Raw genomic sequence first — 20296 nt, 5'->3', positions numbered from 1 at the left:
TAGGTCACCTTCAAAAATATTGAAACTATTGCAGGATGGGATAAGATATCTGTTAAAGTTCCTGAGTTTAATGTCAATATTTTTAACAAAAATATGGGAGAGAGCAGAAGGTTGATAGATGGTAGTGATGAAATGAGGAGTAGCCATAGTCTGTGGTACAGCAGGATGGAAACATTAACTTTCAGGATATATTCATTTCTAGCATGAATTCGAAACACACTGATTTGTGTTCTGATCCAGGGGTAGTGGAAGAATGGGTAGTATTCTACCATTCCAATTTTAGTATTCTTTTTTTTTCTTTTTTTGAGATTTTACTTATTTATTTGACAGACAGAGATCACAAGTAGGCAGAGAGGCAGGCAGAGAGAGAGAGGAGGAAGCAGGCTCCCTGCTGAGCAGACAGCCCGATGTGGGGCTCGATCCCAGGACCCTGGGATCATGACCAGAGCTGAAGGCAGAGGCTTTAACCCACTGAGCCACCCAGGCGCCCCACAAATGAGCAGTATTCTATTAAAATTAACTGAAGTTAAAACAAAACGATAAAATAAGAACAATCAATAAACAATTCAAAAATATACAGAAATTTGTGTGTTGTGGAATAGCGGTCCAGAGCTCAAGGAGAGCAGCAGAGACTTGGGACATGGGGGATGGAAGCACTGAACAATTTGGGAATGAGAGTCCAGAGAAGATATATAACCATAATAATTGGAACTTGAGCAATAAAAAAGATGACAGATCTGTAACAGGCAACTGGGTTAACTGGCTTCACGGACTCTGAACAGACACCTGGTATATTTATTCAGTGTTGGCATAAGTCCTATCAGGGTTATGGTAACACCAGCAGCCACTAAGTATCCACATATTTATTGAATTAGGTTTGCTGTATTTGTAAAATGATTGTACCATCTTAATCTAATCATCACAGGGCTCTACATTAGGATAAAAAGAGGTAACACAAATCAATCACTTTAGCTGTTTTGATACATTTCTCTATGATTTATCTATGTATCTATCTAGCTATCTAAAGACTTAAGGTACTCTGTTTTAATAGATCATCTTTATAGCTTAAATCAGTTAATTCGCCTTTAATATAATTGCTGACACATTCAAGCTTAAATCTACTACCTTCTACCATTTTTTTATTTGTCTCATGTTCTATATTCACAAATCTCTTTCTTAATTTGTCTTAGGTAAATTAATCATTAATGTATTCTTCCATTTTCTCCCTCAATTATTATTTACACATTCTCATTTTTCTTTTAGGATTTACCTTAACTATAACAAAATATATATTTTATTCAAGATTAATATGAATTGGTCCTTTACCTACTATTCAAAAATATGAGTTCTAAGAATACTTAAGTTGTTTATTCCCTTTCTGCCTTATTTCCATTATCACCATGCATCTTAATTCTCTAGATGTTTAGGACCCCATACTAAAAAATAACTAACTTATAGTGTAAATGTTCTATCAGATGTACCCACACACATACCTCTTTATCCACTTGATTCTACCCTCTCTAGTTTTAATGTCATGAGTCATCTTCCCTCTGCTTGAAGTACATTTTATTAGGGTGTGTGTGTATGAGTGAGAGAGGAAACAGACTCACTAAAATTTCATAGTTATTGCTTATCTAAAAAGCTCTCTAATTTAAATTCAATTAGCTGACATATAGTACTTCATTAGTTTTTTGATGTAGTGTTCAATGATTTCTAAAAAGCTCTACCTGTAATCTTCATTTCGTAATTTTTTTTTTTTAAAGATTTTATTTATTTGACAGAGAGAGATCACAAGTAGGCAGAGAGGCAGGCAGAGAGAGAGAGAGAGGAGGAAGCAGGCTCCCTGCTAAGCAGAGAGCCCGATGCGGGACTCGATCCCAACACCCTGAGATCATGACCCGAGCCAAAGGCAGCGGCCTAACCCACTGAGCCACCCAGGCGCCCCTTCATTTCGTAATTTTTAAGAATTAAAAAATTCTTTTGGTTTCTGTATTTGTGCTGAAAATTTGGCAGTACATCCTTGTATTGGTCTTTTAAAGATGCATTTGTCCTTACTTTGGCTGCTTTTAAGATTTTATGGTTTTCTTTATATTTTTCTTGAATATATTGCACGTCTTGGATCTGTAGCTTGATGCAATTTTTTTGTTTTGAAAAATTCTCTTCCACTTTTATTCTATTATCTATCTCGTTCTCATTCTCCTACTACTCTGGGATTATATATGTATATATATATTTTTTAATTAATTTTTTTAACATAAAGACCTTTTAGTTTCTCCCTATTTTTTTACATTCTTTTCTGTATTTTCCATTATTTTTTATTCTCATTCTTCAGCTAGCAGACTTTCTTCTGTCTCATCATTCAATCCACTAATTCTCTTCAACTGTTTTTAATCTGCTGTGAAATTCACATATTGAGTTAATTTCATTTTACTTTTTTTAGTACTAGAATTTTTCAATTTATTTATTTTTTTAGAGATGTTATTTATTTATTTGAGAGAGACAAAGACAGAGATGTTGAGAGAGAGAGCAAGGGTGAGGAGGAGAGGGAGAAGCAGGCTTCCCTCCGAGAAAGAATCCTGCCACAGGGCCCAATCCTGGGACCCTGGGATCGTGACCTGTGCCAAAGGCAGATGCTCAACAGACTGAGGCACCCAGGAGCCCATCAATTTATTTTTATTGTATCCAGTTCTTTGCAATATTTTTGCATTGTTTCTTTCATTTATATAATATTTCATTCAGCTGTTTTGAAATTTCATGTCAGATAACTTGGCAAGTCTCCTTTCTTTCTCCTTTGGTTCAGTGCTTATCCAGTCTTTATCTTGGTTATTACTAAATAATAGCTGAATATTAGAGAAAAATTGTAGAGATTATCTAAGGCTCAAGATGACTTTGAGGAGGATATATTTTTGTTGTTAGTCTCAGGTTAAGGACAGATCTCCTTTAGGTAATTAGGGTTGAAACAATTCAAAACTGGGATTCACTCCTAGTATGGTTTATTTTCAGTTCATATTTACTCCTAGGCAGCAGCTGTTTTAGATGCTTGGTGAATGAATGCCTGAGGTTTTCATCAGAGAACTTCCCTGGTAGGTCCTGAAATCATTTTTTATTCCCCCAGATCTGTAAGTCCACTAGAGTTCAGCTTCATTTCTATGGTTCTCAGATCTAGATTTTCTCCCCCTCATCTCCTTATTTCAACCATGGCTCTCTAATAGATCAAGAACAAATCAACATCAACAACTAGGCTACTTTCTCTTTCCTTCTTCATGTCTTGATTCTGCAAATCCCAGCTTCCTTGATGACCATGTGATGCCTTCAGATACTAGATTTTCTAGCTGTTCTCAGCAAGTGGGTTGGTGCAAATTGCTAGCTATTTTCACAGAAAGCTGTTTTCTTATTTCTCTCAACAAATGTCACTGCATTGAACTTACTTCCCCAAATCAGAAATATCAGTAAACATGTACACATTGCTTTGTCCTGCTCTTTATTTTTACAATAAATAAATGAATTCTATCAAGTTCATTTCCTTGAAATCTTTCAGTTCCATTTCTTACCTCCATTTGTCAGCATTCCCATGACCACTGGTTAGCACACTTAATTTTTCAACTGGATTAAGAATTCAGCCTTCTAAATGTTCTCCCTGTCTTGATTCTTATTGCTTGATTTATTGTTTGATTTTTATTCTACTTTCATTCTGCCATTCAGAATGTTTGTCTTAAAAGTCAATTCTTATTAATTAACTCCCCTGCTTAAATTCCTTCAAACTATCCTTATATTTAAAATTAAAACCCTTTGGCATGATATTATAGTATTCGTCACATATGTGTTTCTCCCAACTATGCAGCTCTCACGCTTCTATGCTTACTCTATATGCTTTTGCCACGTTTGACAAGTTTAAGTTCCTGAAAACACAATATACTCTCTCCCACTCTTTTTGGAGGAGAAATTTTCGTACTGGCTTCTCAAGAACGGTTCCTCTGGTCAAGAGCCTCACTTATTCTGACTCCCATGTATATCTGGGAGTCCTGTCTGGGTTCTTTTTCAAGCTACTTAAACATATGAGAGAATAACATGTGCAAAAATCTATTTGTTCATAAACAGATATATAATACATGTAGCTGAGGTACAGTGAGCAAGGGAAAGACAAGTATAACAAGGGCCCAACTGGTAGAAATAAATAAATATATATATATATAAGATGTCTGAAGAACTTTCAAAGTGCCATGGGACTATTTGGAAGGTTTATGTGTGGCATATTAATGTGGCATATCAACCCCCAAATTAGGCCTATATCTAACATATAGTATAATTCAGTATGTTTGAATTAAATAATTTGACCAATTATTCCGGGGTTGAATATATGTCATATTCAAATACTCTATCAGATACTGATAAAGGCATAAAAATGAGTGAAGTACTGACTTTGTCCTTAAGGCCCTTGCGTTCTACTAGTTAGACTGTAAATAAACACAAATATATGTTATACAAATCAAATGCAAAGGTGAAATAAATGAAAAAGTCCATGGCTTCTATTTTTTTAGGTTTTTAATCCCAGTTAGTTGATGTACAATGCTATATTAGTTTCAGGTGTACAATATAGTGATTCAATACTTCCATACATCCCCAGTGCTCATCACAAGTGCCCTCTTTCAACGCCATCACCTCCTTCACCCACCATCCCCCACCTACCTCCCCTCTGGGAACCATCAATTTGTTCTCTATGGTTAAGAGTATGTTTCTTGGTTTGCCTCTCTGTCCCTCTTTTTGCCCTTTGCTCATTTGTTTTGTTTCTTAAATTCGACAGATGAGCAAATCATATGGTATTTTTCTTTCTCTGATTTATTTCACTAGCATTATACTCTCTAGCTCCATCCATGCTGCAAATAGCAAGATTTCATTCTTTTTATGGCTGAATAATATTCCAATGTGCGTGTCTGTGTGTGTGTGTGTGTGTGTGTGTGCACACGTGCACGCACATGTGTGTGCATACACACCATATCTTCTTTATCCATTCATCAGTCAACAAATACTTGGGCTGTTTCCCTATCTTGGCTATTGTAAATAATGCTGCAATAAACATAGGGGATGCATGTATCCCTTTGAATTAGTGTTTCTGTATTTTGGGGGAAATACTCTGCAGTGTGATTGCTGGATTGTATGGTAGTTCTAGTTTTAACTTTTGGAGGAGGCTTCATTCTGTTTCCCACATTGGCTATACTAGTTTGCATTCCCACCAACAGTGCAAGAGGGTTCCTTTATCTCCACGGACTCAAAAAGGCCATGGTTTAAAAAAAAAAAAAAAAACCAAACAAACAAAAAAAACACTCATATTCTAATGAAAGAGATTTAAAAAGTGGTTAAACAGGTGCATTTTTTAAATATTTTATTTTGGAAAAAAAAGTCTCATATCTACAAATTTGTTTTGAAAAAAAAATATGATCTTCTGAAAAAACTTCACCTAAGTTCACCAATTGTTAATATTCTGGCATATTTTTGTTCTTTTTATAATTCTTATTATTTTACTGAACTTTTGAGAGTAAGCTGCACTCATTGAACCACTTGATCCTACGTACCTAAGCAAGTATATACTAAAAACAGGACATATTTCTACATGAATATAGCACAAGCATTACAGTTAGAAAATTTAGCATTAATATAATACTACTATCTAATACATAGTCCATTTTCATCTTTCAAATATTATTCCAGTTTTGTCTTTAATAGGATTTTTTTCTGTACAGAAACCAATCAAGAACCAGACATTTCATTTAGTTTTCACCTTTTTTTTAAATCATCTCTTTTAATTTGGGCCAGTTCTCAGCATTTCTCTTATCTTTAGTCATTTTTTTAAGAGTATAGGCTTGTGTATGTTCATGACCATATATGTGTGTATGTGAGTAGTATGCTGCATCATGATTATACTCAAGTTATACATTATTGGCAAAATTATCACACTCTGACAGGTGACATTTAATACAAGTTTTGAGATATAGAAAACATTTTATATAGAGAGATGAAATGAGGCAAAGAAAACAGAACTAGAAACTGAATTGAAGATTCTTAGCCCTAATGCAAGGCTTTTACCACTAACTATAGATGCTATGGATGACTGAAAGCCTGAGAATTTTTTTTGATCAACATGAAATTATCAAAAATTAGATATATTGAATAGAAGGTTTGAATCATGCTTTCAAAAGATATATTGTGGTACAATATAACCAGAACTGGTTGTCTAAAGAAAACTGCAACACTAGTCCTTAGTTAACTGCAGATGTTAGGAATCTCTAATTAGAAATTCAATTCTAGGGGCACATGGGTGGCTCGGTCAGTTAAGCCTCTGCCTTCAGCTCAGGTCATGATCCCAGGGTCCTGGGATCGAGCCCTGGATCAGGATCTCAGTTTAGTGAGGAATCTGCTTCTCCCTCTGCCTTTGCTCCTCCCCTCCTCTGCTCATGCTTTCTCTCTGACTCTCTCTCTCTCAAATAAATAAAATCTTAAAAAAAAAAAAAGAAATTCAATTTTAGTCTTTAAGTCTTTATGCTTTTTGATAGGAAAGAATGGAGAACTTTTGTTTTGGGGACAAAAAGCCCACATCCAGCATTAAAGTAGGCCTCAATAATCTGTTAACATCTGCAAATTCAGAACATTTTAAATGAGGAGAATATAGTACCTTTACTGGATATTATAGAATCACAGAGGCATAAAACAGTCACATTCCTGCAGACTGTCCCCTTATGTGGTAGATACAGAAAACCCAGAGAGAAGATTTGCCCAAATTTACAAAGCTACAAAGTGGTGTAGACTAATCACTTTCCTAGGAGTCTCAATTCATTGTCCTACTGACAGACTCCTAGAATATGCTTACAGAAATGGCAGAATTTCAACTTCATGGATAGCCTCTTGCTGTTGACTATCTCCTTTGTAGGTGAGGTCTTTCACAGTTGGGCCCCAGTCTCCCAGTGGTATTTTCATAGTAGAATGGGGGTATGCCAGAAAACATTCTCAACCACTTAATCAGACTTACTTTTAGTCTCATTTATTTTGACCTTCAAGCATTTACTTACAAAAGTGCATGAGGTTTCTTTTCAGATTAATGCCAACTTTCAATTGCCACAGACCACAAGAAAAATCATTTTTTATGTGATTCTCCAAAAATGAATTCAACAATACTTTTGTCAGCCATGTTTTTAATCCATTAGCAATATTGACTTTGCCATGATATGAGAGTAATTCAATTTTAGATTATATTATAAAGCTGAAATTATTATAGCTTTGCCTGCTAGTTTTACAGTAGTTAAGGCTATGTCAGGGTTTCATGCTGAAGCTTTATATTTCAAAGTTTTATAATCAGACATTAAAGAGGAAAAAAAATGCCAAATGGCTTTTGAGACTGCATTGGTGCCTGTGAGAAATCCATGTAAGGCTTTTTATTCAAAGAGATTCACATCGATGGGCAAGTCCCTCTGCTTAATAACTTTCATTATTAGATTGGTTATGGGTGCCACCAACACATTTTCCTAATGCTACAGTGGGGCTCATTTCTGGTTTGTTCAGCCTCAGTATCAGGTATGGAGCTCCATGTGATACTATAAACAGAAGACAGAAGATACAATACAAGTCACCCAGTCTCTTACTACCTGTCTTACTATGTGCAGGTTACTTAATATTGTTGAGACTCAAGTTATTTAAAATCAAGAATGAAGAAAAACCTATCCTATGTTTCTAAAAGCAAGGGACTGGACCTTTTGTAATCCTTTCCAATACTCATATCTGAATTTATGTTAAAATGAGGAAGCAACTAACATAACAGATCCTTCCTTAGGAATAGGAAAGTACTTGCTACCTCTATCTTAAACTTGCAAAATACTAGAAAAATATCATTCTCCAAAGTAGCCAATAAAAGAGAAAAGAAAATACTTACTTAAAATAATTAATGTTTGATTATATTATTTTATTTTCATTAATTTTATTATTTACACTTAACTAATTAATTCTTAATAATAAAAGACTTAAAATATATTTATTTAAGTCATCTCCCCAACAAATTGCAAGTGAACATGGCTAGCTATTAATAACTTGACATGAATATTCTAAGACAGATCTATATTCAACACACTTGATGGTCCATATATAGGAAATGGCCATAAATGAAGTTACTGTTCACTGATGGAAAGCACCCTGAAGTCAGAAAGAATAGTGAATTTAGAAGAGAATGGACAGCAGTGTTGATTAATTTGAAACTTCCTGCATAACTCTACTCAGGATCACTAGTCCTCATTTATATTTAGTTTGACTCCCCACAAATTTAAGAGCCTCTTACAGCATGGTAATGTTTAGAAATCTCGCTTTGCTTAAATAAATAAGATGGCCTTCATGTCTCCTGGAAATGCATGACTTTTAAGCTGAGGAAGCTATGTAAATTCTTAGTAACAGTAGCATGAAGTTACATAATTCATATACATCATCTAAGTTAATAATAACAACAATCTCATGAGGGAGTTATCTTCATTTCACCAAGAAATGGAGGCTTAGATATGAGAAATAACTTCATCAAGATCATCTGTGAGTTGCAAATTCAGTATTAGTATCTGTCTTTCATGAAGCCTGCATTCTTTCTTTCTTTCTTTATTTTTTTCCTTTTTTGGTTATAATGCTTTGTCTTTTTTTTAACATAAAGGAACTTGGTGGTGAATATATAGCCATTTGATATTTCTCTAAGAGTTCAAGTTCAGGCTTTCTTATAAAATGTGAACAAAGACCTACACATGTACATGTAACTGTTACCAAAACTAAATTTAGTCACTAAAATAAGATTCACTATCTAAACTTTCTCTTTTTTTTTTTTTTAAAAGATTTTATTTATTTATTTGACAGACAGAGATCACAAGCAGGTAGAGAGGCAGGCAGAGAGAGAGAGAGGAGGAAGCAGGCTCCCTGCTGAGCAGAGAGCCCAATGCGGGACTCGATCCCAGGACCCTGAGATCATGACCTGAGCCGAAGGCAGCGGCTTAACCCACTGAGCCACCCAGGTGCCCTAAACTTTCTCTTGTATTTTTTTCACCTTTGCTATAAAGCACTGTATCATCTGTATCATCCTCAAGAAGGTGTGGGTCCTTCCAATATCATTTTTTGTAATTTTATTGCCATCACTGGAATACCCACGTGAGCCATTTTGAGATATCTGGCATATCTTGGGTCCCTGGCTACACTAAAGCTATTTTCTGATGTTACTTCACTTTCCTGTGGTCCAGAGTCTTATATAGTATTCTGCTGTGATTGTTCTGAGGTGGTTTCAGAATGTGATTGATTCATTTGTGATATGAGTGTCACTTACAGGAGATACTTCAAATGTGACATCATAGGTCTGGAATAGATGACAATTTTGCAACTCAAATACTGAGGGTTGTTTCAATTTGTTAGATATGAACAGAAAGTCCTGCCAGGTTCTCATTAATAAACACAGAAAAGTGGTTGAGGAACTGTACAGTGTGCACCACAAACTGGGTTAGAAAATGCTACTGGTCTTTTCTGTTGAACAGTTGACACTTTGGTCAGGTCTCTGCCTAACCTCATGAGAAGAAGCCCATCCTCATCCATCTCCTTGGGCGGGAGACCCAGGGCTCACCTATAAACCCCTCACGGATGGGACCACCCAAAGCCTACATTCTTAAATTCTACTTTATATAATGTCTCATAAATTCCTAGGAGGACAGAACAACAGATGAACCTCCCAGCGAGGATGAGGGAAAAACTATGGAAGTGGAATCTCTAACACTCAACATTCCCTAAGTGAGACCAACTGGTACCATCTAATCAGTCTAAGAACCTTACAGTTTCTACTTCCAAGTATCTATAATCTTTCTGTTCCCAGAAATCCTATATTTGTCCAGACCATTCTTGTGTTTTATAGAAATCACTGAATAGTCTCAGAGTAACTATTCATGCTCCACCTGCCCCCCTATAGGCAACCCAGGTTCAGAGACCAGGATATTTGCACTGAGTTGTTTAAGTAACAAAACACTAACTGAAAGTTCCCACAACACCATGGTTGGCTGATTCTTAGTTTCTTTTAATGGAGAATGCTAAATAAAAGCACCTGCTCAGAATAGGAGAATCCTTTGGGAACTACTCAGCTAAATTTTCAGTGACATCAGCAGCTACTCTGTGCTCTATTAGCACCCACAATTTTGCCTTCCCTTAAATTCCTCAAACAGGTTGTGCTTCTTCCTGCCTTAGGATCACGAAACATGCTTTTCTCGTTCTCATTGTTTTTATATACAAGGCTCCCATGTGTAGCTAATTTCCTACTCCTCTTTCAGACTTCCACTCAAATACTATTTTCGTTAGTATGCCTCTCCTGTCATGACAGACTTAGCAAGGTTTTCCTACTGATAATCCCAGAGCATTTTATACTTGGCAACAATCACCATATAATCATAATTGCAATTCATTCTTTCACTCACTCACAAAATATTTTTGAACACTAATTATGTGCCAGGAACTATTCCAAATGTTTTCTTTAATGTATGGGAGGGGAAAGATAATAAAATTATGTGTGTATATGCACACATATTTATACATATATGTTACATGTATATGTATTTACATATTTCTATAAAATACATTTAATGAGAAAAAGTACAGCTGGGTTTGTATCAGTGATGCTTAATTACATAAGAGACATGGACACAGTCTGCAGAATAAAGTGGCAAGGGGTGATAAAGGTAGACTTCATTTAAAGACTAAGAATTTAGCTTGAAGAAGGTTGAAGATATGAGATGGAATTGGAAAGAGCAGCCCAGATGAAGGAAAATGCTTGAGGACTTTCTGTTGGGTATGAACGTGATTACCATGTTTGAAGGACAGTATGGAACCCTGTTGAGGGAACAGAGTGAATAATCCACAGGAGAAATCAAAGTAGTAATGGAGGACAAGAACAAGTAGGGCCTTAAGGTACTTCTGTTTTTATTGAATAAAAAGAGGGCCCATTAGCAAAGTTTAAAAAGAACATCTATGCAATCTTGTGTTTAAATAAATCCTTTTTGTAGCTGTTGTAAAAGACTATAGGAAGTCAAGGATGGGAACAAGGCAATATGATATGAGGCTATTGTAATAATCCAGATGAGAGATTATAATGGCTAGGACCACAGTGGTTGCAGTAGAGGTAGAGGGAAATGAACAGATATGAAACTATATTGAAAACACAATCAACTAGATTTTTATATATTTTTTTGAATATCAGATATAAGATATAAAAAAAAGCAGAATACTGAAGGATGATCCCAGGTGTTATTTCCTAGTGGTCAAGAGCACAGGTCAAATTTACATGCAAGTTATAGCTCTACCAATTTATAGTTGTGTGAGCTGGGGATTTACTTTATTTTCTGGTCCCAAAGCACCCAAACTGAAAACTGAAGAAAATAATAATATTTTATTATTGACCTGAGCAACTGATGAGTTTCCTAAAAAAATTACGAAAAACTGTGGGTACAAGTCAGGACTCTGTTCAGGAGATCACTGAAAAGCATATTGCTAAGTAACATTTACACTGGGAATTTTTTGGTTTTCAAAAAACACACAAATGTATTATATATAGCTAAAATATAGATGAAATTATACTTCTCGTGTAAAGCTACTAAACATGTCCCCTGACAGTGGCATGGTTGTGGTTCAACTAATGAACCAAGTAAAAGGTAGAATGAAAAGTGGTTGGAACTGAAAATATTTGATCAACAAATGAATCGATAAAACATGTAAGGATGGGAATCGTATATTCCAGTATGTGTATTTGCCATTGTAAGCATTATAAAGAGTAATGCAGGCATAATCCATGGGGATACATTTTTAATGGTGGAATTTGTGATGTCAGAATAGATACAATACAGATACATATCTTCTCCACCTATAATTAAGATCATCAGTAAACTTCTAGAACAAAAGTAGTAGAATAACAGGTCCACTACAAAACAGGCAAAATGCAAGTCTTTTGTTTCCTTTTATATTTGTTGTTTTGTTTTTGTTGGATACTCTATTTATTTTTAGCTTTCCATGTAATAAATATTATTATTTTCTTCAATTTTCAGTTTGGGTGCTTTGGGACCAGAAAATAAAGTAAATCCCCAGCTCACATAACTATAAATTGGTAGAGCTATAACTTGCATGTAAATTTGACCTGTGCTCTTGACCACTAGGAAATAATACCTTTGATCAGAGACCTCAAAACATAATGAAGCTTTGCAACCTCAGATTTTGGTAAATTCTCTGGTTGTAATCAAATCCCATTTTATTCTGTTGAGAAACAGCTCTCCTAGCTGAAGTATCTTTTTTTCCCTTTCAGAACACCTAAACTGTGGCCAATTACAACCCTACCTCCTGAATCCTTTCTAGCTTTTAGTATTTCCCCTCTCTGATTTCCTCTAACATTTACAGTGAGAAGTAAGCCACTTAACTCTAAATTATTGACTATTCTACACTGCATATTACTAGTTTTAGATTATTTCTTTCACACACTGGCACTAACTCAGAGCATAATATATTGACTATTGATTGAATAACTCTGAAGTAGGCTAAAATTAAGAAAAATTTAAAACAGTAAATAATTATAGCATTTTTCAATGTAGGATTCCTCTCTACCTACCACTCAGTCCAAAGGCAAGCCATCTCCTAATGTAAATCAAAAAGAATCATACTAATGTGGGCCTGGGGTTAATATCCCATGGGAGAAGCAGCCACATACAACTTTTATGAGATTATTTCATGGGTCTTTTTCTAATTTGAGCTTTCATTATGACAAACCCAGAAATTATGGGATACCAGAAATCTCAACAGATTTCAATATCCACTTGAATTCAGATTTTCAGATGACATTATTCACTAGAACCTTTCCAAATTTAACAGACAGATAAGCAATCTTTGTCAGGAAGAAACCTTGGAATGATTAATTAGGAATTATGCAGAGTATTACTCTGCATGTGTATTATTGTCAGACTCAGGTATGAAGACTTGTGCTCAACTATGAAGACAGAAAAATAAAACCCTTTTTTTTTTTTTTTTTTTTTAAAATATCACTCTAAGGCTTCAGTCTCTATCTCCTAATCAGATCCTCTCCCATGGATAAATGGTGATCTCTAAATATGTAGTTCCATTTAGGGCTGAATATGATATACAAGTACATTTTCTATTTCATTGTTTTCTTAAGTAACAAAATGTTTACATTTTAATAATTTTTATGCAGCATATATTTCTGTGTAAAATTAAATGAACATAATTAAGCAGACTTAGTTTCCAATCAAGAGAAATGCTATAACTTTATGTACAAACTGTAGTTGGTCAATATAAATAGATGATTACTCAGTCGTAGTGTTCATGGTGAGTAAATGTGGCAGCTTCTTTGAACCATACAACCCTTTCTTGATATTCTTTGATTTAATGTTCAGAGTAAAAATAATAATAAAAATAATGCAAGAGTTTAATCGAAAGGAGCCTCATTATCTAAAAAACATTGAAGCTTCTCAGTTATCTAGTTACTTAGCACATGCTAAAATTTCAAGATCATAGAATGCATGAGAAAAAAATTTGATGTTAGGGGGGAGAAGGTCCAAAGAAACTGTGTCTAGAGTTGGAAGTCCATGGACTAAGGCTGAGAGATGGGTCTGCAGAGCTGAATGGCTCCTGGAAGTCACTGTGAGAATAAGGATTGGGAAGCCTGATAAAAGATGTAGAAAGGACATCATATTCAAACATTCTTAGTTTTCAGTTATTCAGAGAGTTGGTCCTGTGCTTCGGGCTCTTGTGTGTTCAAGTTTAGCCTCTACACTATGTTTACCATTATGTCATGGCTCCAGAAATAGTGGTCCTGCCCAAAACACAGAATGGCAGCTCCAATTACTGCTGCAACTTACAGATGCCTGTACCATATGCTACCATTCTGTAGATCCTCCAGATATAAGTAGGGATGCCATTTTTCAAGGAAGGGGGTAAATTATTAGGTAAATTGATCAGAATTAATATTAGCCTGATTAAGTCTGAACTTAATCTACTTTTGACATTCTCATTTTAGTTCTTTTCAAAATCCAATTAACTTATACAGCTGATTAGCATTTGCTAGTTCTGATTTTACAGCCGGCAAATTTCTCTTACCATTGCCTTCTATTTCATTTTCATGACTTTAATCCAAATATTACTAAGAGATTTGACAAAGTGTTTGAACATTAGCCAGTTTAGAGGCTGAAAATTGCATGTAGAGATATCATTAGTTATGTTTTCAGAAGCCAAAATGACATCCCTAAAACAGACAAGCAGGAGGAGTGGTAGATGCAAAAAGAGGTGCCAAACCTGTAGAAATAGCATACTTATCACATCTGAATGCTTCCTTCTTTATTTTCTGATAATAAGCAACGAAACAACCAATAGTACAGGATAATTGTGCACCTCTCTGGAGAGAACCATGATAATAGACCGTTCCATGTATTAGGAAATTGACCTTATTTTTTGAAGGCCCTTAAAAGACTAAGTGATCTTTTTATCTCACACCCCAAACCAGTGTGAAGTTCATAGTATCTATAAGAACAAATGAAAGAATAAATGACATTTCCATGTACTTCCTATGAAGCTACCTATTATGAGAGCATGACATTCTTTTTAAAAATTACATAAAATGGTTTCCAGTTTCAGGTTAAATCCATAGCCTAAAATTCTTTTTCTAGTAGGATGACAGATGGAAGACCCTGAACCAAATTCCAAACTGAAACAACTAGACAACTAAGGAAACTGCACAGCTCCCAAATTTAGTGAAATTAGTAACTCTTGGAGGTAAGTGAAAGACAGCTCTCAGCCTAGGAGTTTATTTGGAGACCCTGAGTTTATACTTTCTGAAGTGCATGAGGCATGAGGAACAAGAGATACATCCTAGAATTTGCCAAAGTGGAAACACAAAGGAAGACTCCAGAAGAAAAAAATAAAAACCTAAGGATCCAAAGAATATATTCCTCTTCCAAGAAAGCATGCTTTTCTCGACCCATACACTCAGTGGAAGGGAAAAGTAATTTCCGCTGAGAATTCCTACTCACAAGACGATCTACATCTTTCCTATTTTGTTGCCTAAGAAAACTAGTCATTTCAGAATTTTTCCTTGACACAAAGTACAAATTAGTATAAATAGAAAAGAAAGAAGAAAAATAGTTTATACATACTGTCACAAGGCCATAAGATCTGTGGTGAACCAGGTATTCAATTGGTTTCTTCTGTTCTATTTGTATCAGCTCACATGACCCCGAACACTAGAGGACTGACCAAGTCACAGTTGACTGGATCGATGCCAGGCATCTGACTCCACTGAGTTTGTAATTAGAATACAAAGACTCTAGGTATCTTTATAGACACTTCCGACTGTAAGATCATATAAAACTGGAATCAGAGATGGTGAATAGAAGCACAGAAAAAATATGAAGTACATATGGAAAAAAATGCCTACATGAGGAAAAAGAAGAAGAGCTACAAGTGAATTTTCATCTCTTACTTTTGTTTTTTCAGGTTTATTGAGGTTCAATTCACTTCCTACATTTAGTTCCTCAAGAGAAACTCCCATCTTTCAAGCAAATTCCCCCTTACTAATTAAATCAAGTTTGACTGGTTTTCTGACCCTTGAAACTAAATGATCCCAATTATAATAGGACCTTAATGTTAAGTAAGGTCAGGCCTCTTACTTTACAGATGGAGAAACTTGAGATCTAACAAAGTAAAGGAAATCTTTAAGGCTAACACAATGAACTACCCGTGACTGAGTTCTAGGACTGCCACACCCAAAATGTTTTATCTATACTCTCTGACACTGCCTCGTTGCTTTGGTTATTTAACAAATTGAAAGAACTTGTTCTTCCATTCTTATTCTACCATTAGTAAAGATATAAAAAGTTCACTTTCTAATCAATATTGAATAAACTACTCATTTATGCAATCAGCAGAGGCTGCTTGAGAAATGCATCTTCCATTGCAGATGTGTAAAGAATGCACAAGGAAATATTAAACACTTTAGAAAGTACTACTCATAATATGGGAATTAAGAGTACGTTCTTGGTCAATGAACAATAACTTCATTATAGCCCATCTGTGGTTATGTGAATGTATCTCAGTTAATCCATTCATTGTACCCATCGTCACAATGGTTAGTGTAATGGCGTGCAAAACTGGCAAGAAAATATGAATGTTATTTGCTGAAAAAAAAAAAGACAAAAAGTAAAAACAGTGTTTATCAGCTGTAGCCCATTCGTTTTCCATGAGAGGATGAGAACAAAGAATCACTGACTTCAGCGAACCCAGTGGCATAGGAAATGAAATGATTACTACTTCACACAAAGAATTACCTACCCTCAGCTTCATTAATTGGATGCACTTATTAAATTCATCAGTTTAATGAATTTAAATGAAATATATTGTGTAACAGGTAACTCTTTTCTGAACTGACTAAATATTACTGCAGTAGAAATAAAATCTAGAGAATAAAAACATTAAGACTTAACTTTTCTTCTACCTAAATCTGACAGAAAGATCCTTACATGTGTTTTCAGTTTAATACCACATCAATTGACCCCATATTCCATACGACACAATGTTTGAGAGGCTTGGGAAATACCAATAAACAAAACGGACAAAAATTCTTACTCTCATGGAGCTTAAAATAAGCAGTTTATGTCTTCCGTTTGCTCAACACCTACCTTGGCTTCCCATCACATCTAAAATAATGTCCAAACTCCTTACTATGATTTATAAAGTCTGAAATGATCTGATTCTTGTCTATAGTTTGTTCACTCAACACACTCAATAGCACTGCCCTTGGTATTCCTGAGATGATCTGAGCCTTCCTCATTTCCTTTGTATTTAACTTCCTGTGCTAGAAGGTTCCTTGCTCTTATCAATGAAGGACTAACTCTTCCTGGTTTTAAAGGTCTCAGGATAAGTGTCACTGCTTTAAAGACAACTTTTCTAGGAGTGTCTGGGTGACTCAATTGGGTAAGCGGCCAACTCTTGGTTTGGCTCAGGTCAGAATCTCAAGGGTTGTAAGATCAAGCCCCACATTCAGCCCTATGTCAAGCCCTGAAGCAAGCTCTGCACTCATCACGGAGTCTGCTTGAGAGTCTCTTCCTCTGTCTCTCCCCTGCTCTCACTCTCTCTATAAAATAAAATGAATAAATCTTTAAAGAACTTTTCTAATCAGACCATTAGAACAAGAAAAACAACAAAAACCCATCTACTCCAAGTCTTTCTATCATGGCATGAATTTTTGCCTCAATACAACCAAAATTATTTTATTTGCTGAATTATTTGCTTGTTTATCCTATCTCTTCTCTCTTCATAGATTGTAAATTTTGTAAGAGTTCTTCTGTTCTTATTCAGTCTTATTTCTAGCCCCTAAAATAGCGTTTGGAATTTATTAATCTGTCAAAAAATACATTGTAAAAGGTATAAATAAGTAAATCAGTGAATTCATATTTATTTATGCTTTTCTTCATGTAAAAAATTAAACCAATTTTGTGAGGGAATTTAATTACTCATAAAACAGTAATGCATTGTGAAAGTATTCCAAGACAGGAATATACTTAATTTCTCTAATTGACAGACTGATGAAGAGGTGAAAAGTAAGAAAAAGGCTCATTTCTGAAAGCCTTGAGGTCATGTAATCTTTTCCCTTTTTTAAAACTTATAAACTGTATGATTATTAGAATTATGGCCACACATATAATAGACTTTCTTTGTATGTGGGTATTTTGAGATATATTTAAATCAGGATTATAAATCACACAGGGAAATGATTTATGTAAATTGAGAATTCATTAGCATGTATTGAATTATTTTCCCTACAATTCAAGCAAATGGAATAAGTCAAAGGGATCAAGTTGGTGAAAGAAAGAAAAGAAAAGAAAAGAAAAGAGCAATTTGCTAATAATCTCATTACTCTGTTGACACTGACCAGAAATGGTAAGTCCCAGGCTGCAGAAATCTGTTACCTTCATTGTAATTCAAATTGCACATAAGAGACCAGTCTTTCTTTGTTTATAATAAATAGATGACTTTACAGCTGAGCTTATTGGTGTTTTGCTGGTGACACTGGGCAAAATGCATTTGATCAACATAAAAACAATTTCCATTAACTACTTTAAAAGTCCTATTGTCATTTAATTATTCTAGTTATTGGAAATGACAAGTCACTTGATGGAAATGAGAGGCAAGTACTATAGTAAAGAATGAAACTAGCTTCAATCCGGATTCTGCCACTTAGTGACCTTAAGAGATCTTTTAATTTACCTAAACCCTTTGATGCTTGGTCTTTTATCACATATGAAAAGAAATAAATAATTCCCATGTGACATGGCTATAATGAAACTCAAGGTAATGCACAGAGTATGTCTGATACATTATAACACTGAGTAAATATTATTTTCATTCCTCCTCCAAATGTATCCACCTTTGAGGAGCATGGTAGACCTTTAAACTTTTTCTCTCACATACATTCCAACTTCCTTACTTGCTTTGAAATGTTTGTCATACACATGAAAAAATGCTCCATTATCACTTGGCATCAGGGAAATACAAATCAAAACATAAAGAATAGTGTTGAAAACCATAGGAGAAGGGCAGGAAAAGTAAATGGGAAGAAATAAGAGAGGGAGACAAAGAGACAAACCATGTGAGACTCCGGACTCCAGGAAACAAACTCAGGGTTACAGAAGGGAGGTGGGTGGGAGAATGGGGTAGCCAAGTGATGGGTATTAAGGAGGACACATGTGGTGATGGACACAAGGTGTTAGACACAGCTAATGAATTCTTGGACACAACATCAAAAACTAATGATGTACTACTATATGTTGCCTAACTGAACATCATCATAATAAACACACACACACAGTGAGATACTACCTCACACTGGCCAGAATAGTTAAAATTAATAAGACAGAAAAAAACAAATGTTAGCAAGGATGCAGAGAAAAGGGAACCCTCTTACAGTGTTGGTGGAAATGCAAGCTGGTACAGCCACTCTGGAAAACTACATAGGTGTCTCAGGAAGTTAAAGTAGAGGGGTGCTTGGGTGGCTCAGTGGGTTAAAGCCTCTGCCTTCGGCTCGGGTCATGATCCCAGGGTCCTGGGATGGAGCCCCACATCAGGCTCTCTGCTCTGTAGGGAGCAGAGTATCATATGATTTCACTCATATATGGAATATAAGAAACAGGGCAGAGGACTGTAAGGCAAGGAGGGAAAACTGAATGGGAAGTCATCAGAGAGGGAGAAAAACCATGAGACTCTTAACTATAAGACACAAACTGAGGGTTGCTGGAAGGGGAGGAATTGCATGATGGGCATTAAGGAGGGCCTGTGATGTGATGAGCACTGGGTATTATACAAATCATACAAATAATTATAAATTATTGAGCACTACACTACATCTGAAATTAATGATGTACTATAAGTTGGCTAATTGAATTTACAAGATATTTGTCATAAATTCATTTTTAACCAGTTAATTCTGCTGGTCAAAGAGGATCTAGATTCTCTCCTTTGCATATAACATTAGTTCACATTCTTTATAATATTTGAGCCTTTCATGCTGTGACCCTACCATTTATTTTCAGGCTCACATCATTCTCAGTTTCACATCATTATCAGTCTTCAAGGTTTATGGTTTCCCTTTTTCGAATCTGACCTTCACAGGCACATCTCCTATTTTCTTTTAGTCACCCATTTCATTGTTCACCTTCTACATGTTAGTTTCCAATAATGAATCAGAAATAAAAATTTTAAAGTTAGAGTTCAAATCTCTCTGGCCTACAGTCGTAGGGACAATGAAACCCACTGTTTGATGCAACACTCTTTAGCTTCTAATATCTCTGTGGTATAAAAAGAAGAAATTTTTCTCTCTGTTACTGTTATTTGCCTCATTAACACATTTACAGATATATTCTGAAAGGTGGGTTTATTCTCAATTTCTTTTCCCTGATCAATATTTTTAAAAATTTTTATGGTAAAATAGAATAGCTTTGGAAGTGGAGTTAATAAATCTGAATTTGGAAATAGTATCTGTAATTTATAGTTTATGTTGAGTTGGGCATGTTGACTTTTTTATACCAGTTTCATAATTTATAAACTAAAACTAGTGAAACAAATAAAATGGAGTGCATAAGTGGATAAAAAACACCTGTGTCAGTATCTTTTCCAATTAAGTAACTGATATATCATTCTTCAATTTTTGCATATCAGAGATTACATTTATTCTAGATGTATTCTTCTATTTTTATACCTGGCTTTATTT

General features: G+C 35.1%; 1 pseudogene; it reads right to left on the bottom strand.

The window, feature by feature from the left end:
* Positions 1-6532: 6532 nt before the first annotated feature.
* On the bottom strand, positions 6533-9594 carry LOC132022339 (WASH complex subunit 3-like; annotated as a pseudogene).
* Positions 9595-20296: the final 10702 nt, after the last annotated feature.

The sequence above is a fragment of the Mustela nigripes genome, chromosome 7, assembly GCF_022355385.1.
Source record: "Mustela nigripes isolate SB6536 chromosome 7, MUSNIG.SB6536, whole genome shotgun sequence".
In the NCBI taxonomy this organism is placed as follows: Eukaryota; Metazoa; Chordata; class Mammalia; order Carnivora; family Mustelidae; genus Mustela; species Mustela nigripes.
Note: the sequence above shows the minus strand (reverse complement) of the source record. Positions and strands in the feature narration are given on the sequence as shown.